At 30.6% G+C, this 3,333-nt stretch overlaps 1 protein-coding gene across 5 annotated transcripts in view; it reads right to left on the bottom strand.

The window, feature by feature from the left end:
* Positions 1-3,333, bottom strand: part of LOC108732453 (UNC93-like protein) — a 266,863-nt gene that overhangs the window by 36,061 nt on the left and 227,469 nt on the right. The window contains exon 1 of one of the 5 annotated variants that reach the window (XM_018463276.2): positions 2,180-2,272. The exons of the other annotated variants lie outside the window; for them this stretch is intronic. The gene's annotated coding sequence lies outside the window, so the exon portion shown is untranslated. Of the gene's footprint in view, positions 1-2,179; positions 2,273-3,333 lie in introns of those variants that run through there. 5 annotated transcript variants of the gene reach the window in all.

Below are 3,333 nucleotides of genomic sequence, written 5' to 3' on the forward strand. Positions count from 1 at the left end.
GGTTGCAACCTCTTTTCATTTGATTAATAATATCAAACAGCATATATACCAAGTTTCATGTAAATTCAATAACAAATAAAGTATATCCCAAACAAAAATTGCAACACCTTTTTACCCCCCCCCTCCGCTTTGGAGGTTAAATTTTTTAAAATGTCGGGATAGGTCTTTCAGAAATTAAATGAGAGACCATTAAGACCAAGTTTCAAGTAAATCTGACTATAAATAAAACACCATACTTAACCATAGACAACATTACGTTTAGCTGTCAGTTGCGTTTTGTCATTCCATGTCGGTTGCGTTTTCTTATACCACGTTTTATGTCATGTTCCACGGGATGTCCGTCTCCCGGTTCTAACCACCTCCCCACCAATTTTCAGCCAAATCGGTTCAGCCGTTCATGAGTTATAAATAGTGTAACAAAAACGACTTTTTTTTAAATATATAGACATCATATTGAATTTCTACAAACGAAAATATTCTAAACATTGTTATTTCATGTCTGGATGTTCCTGTTTTATTTTTGTTCTTCTTTCGGCCCCCAAACACTGGCTGAAAAATTTTCCGTGTAGATGCTCATCAGATAAAAAAAAATATTGCAATTTTTTACGTTCTCTTTTTATTTACGAATCAAGGAAAATCTGCAAACATGTTGCAATCTCAGATTAAAAAGGTCACCATATGTTTGATCATTTCATCAAGTTGGAATCTTTGGAATGATCTCATTCTTGTCTACTACTGTCATCTAACAAAATTTTTAATTGGGTGCTACTTAAATTAAAACGCATTTTACAAGAAACAGAGCAATTTGCTCTTAGCGTCACGCTTTCATTGATGTAAACTATACAAAATATCCGGTTGTGCGAACCAATTCCAACCAAGCAGGTCGTGTTTACGTATAATTAGACAAATTCTCTAAACGTATTTCATGTTTACATATATTTCACCCTAAAAATTAGTTGCAGCCAGACCTTTTTAATATTGTTTCAATTAAAACATTAGTTAGAGCTTTGAAACTGACGAACTAAAATAAAAAACTAATTCGATTTCTAGTTTATCATAGTCAATATAATCTATGCAATACGTTATCTATATTTTGATTGAGTTCTACCAGAGAGGATTGATCGGTACAAAGGAGTAAAGTCCTATTGTTTGTTTTTTTTTTTTTATATTCTACACAACGAAAATTCTCTATAACAAAAGAAAATCCTTAGTTTTCCAAACTTTTAATTTTTACTACCCCTTTAATAAATTTGAAAGTTTTAGGCGCATTTGTTTATTCACAGAAAAGTAACGGAATGCATTTCTATTTTAGACGTTCTTACATAAATTTAAATGTAAAAACAACGGAATTCTTGTTTACATTATCAATTTGTAGATACTAGGTAATAAACAGAAAATGTCGGACAAGGTAAACGACATCCTATTAATACAGCTTAAAGTCTTATTATTTTATTTACGAGTTATTATCGAATTTAGAATGTAGTCGTCACATTCTAATTAATAAACAATTAAGCTTATTAGGTTTTTAACGTAGAATGGAACCACGTAAGAAATTAAGATAAAACTAGTTAAAATTATTTAAGTATTTACACTTGTTTGGTAGGATATAGTCTAATTTTTCCTCTTTTTTATCACTTAATTATAATGAATCACCTTAACACTATGTGTACAGTTTCTATCGAAAGTTATGTGCTGCAAACGAAAACAGACTTAAAGGGATCATCTAATGATGAATCATTTTATGTAGGTAATGTAAAAATTATATTTCAACAGTCGTTTGAAGATAACAGACATTATTAGTGTCTTAATCAAGTTAGTATTATATGTGTACCCGTCTGAAAAAAAAACTAAAGATTTATAGTTCTTTTAANCAAACCTACACTAGCAAGGAGATCGGGCTGAAACTATAGCTACAAGCTATCCAAGGATGGTACTATAGAATGTCACCTCAAGGTAGGCCTAGTGGCGTCATCTCTTGGTTAGGCCGGAAACTTATCAATCCACCCTCGTATGTATAGAGAACCAACAATACATCAGAATATAATGGTTCTAACATGTAATAGAATGTATACAACCATATACACACTTAAATGTAGACCCGTCTGTTTTTTTCCGATTACCTATTGCAACCTGAAATTCCTGATTTTTAATAAAAGATTCTAATTAAACAATTACATACCGGATATGGAAAGAAGGCCTAAGAAATTATTCTATCTTTTATTTACTCATTTCAATGGTCAATTAGTTGCAGCACTTTTCTTCAATAATTTTTATTATTTCCAAAATATGCACGTTACAATAATGATTAATGTTTATATTGAATAAATCGAAATTTTGCATTTATATTTTTAAATCTTAAAGTTCACGACCACATAAGTTGTTAATATTTTACAGCATTTCACGAAATGATTAATTACACCAGCTACCGGCGACGTATTCACTTGGTACAGGTAAATTACTAACTAATACGTAGTTATTATTGCATTACGTACAGAAAAAATTGTTTTCGATTATTTGAACGGTAATCAGATAATTAATAATCTGTAATTTAAAGAAAAGTAGTATTTTAACTAAACAGTCTTCATTGTGGTTTCCTTTAGCTTGTGTGAACATTAAGTTGACTGCTGTTAATTATGCAGTGACATTTGACTATGTTATCGAGAACAAAAATTAGTAGCTCTTACTGAAACAATTCAAGCAATTTGATTCGCATAATGATAGCAACACACACAAAACATACACATACGTATAAAATAATAAAAAGAAGAGAAAAAAAAACAGAACGTATTGGTAAGCCATCGCTTTGTATTAATCGCTTGTCGGAAACATGTTATTAACTGTTTCCGTGCCGCAAATGACAAGGTCAGCAATACTGCTGGCTAATTACTATCTATCTACTACAATTCGAATTGTCTTGGGAAAAAATAAAATCATCCTTGCGAATAGACAATCTTTTTTCAGAAAAGCATGCAAACAGATATGATTTTTTCCATGAACTCTATTCATTAGCGTAATTTCTTTCAATTAGGTGGTCAATAGTATCTACATACAAATCAACTAGATTTTGTATGTCCATTAATTGACGGTACTTTGCCCACGAAATGGGGTCATTAGAAGGCTTAATTTATTTCATTTTTTTATAGAACAAAACGGCCCGTTTCAGGCTTTTATTTACCAGCATAGATTGACATCAGGTTTTCGAAAACATTAACGTAAATAATTTACTTTTGTAATGAGTATTGGAAATATTTTCCAGTAGTCATTATTTTGTACTGACAATAGGTGATTTACGTAAATATATATCAGTAAAAATTATTTTTTTTTTTTGAAAAT

This window comes from Agrilus planipennis, unplaced genomic scaffold (genome assembly GCF_000699045.2).
Source record: "Agrilus planipennis isolate EAB-ADULT unplaced genomic scaffold, Apla_2.0 scaffold10, whole genome shotgun sequence".
NCBI lineage: Eukaryota > Metazoa > Arthropoda > Insecta > Coleoptera > Buprestidae > Agrilus > Agrilus planipennis.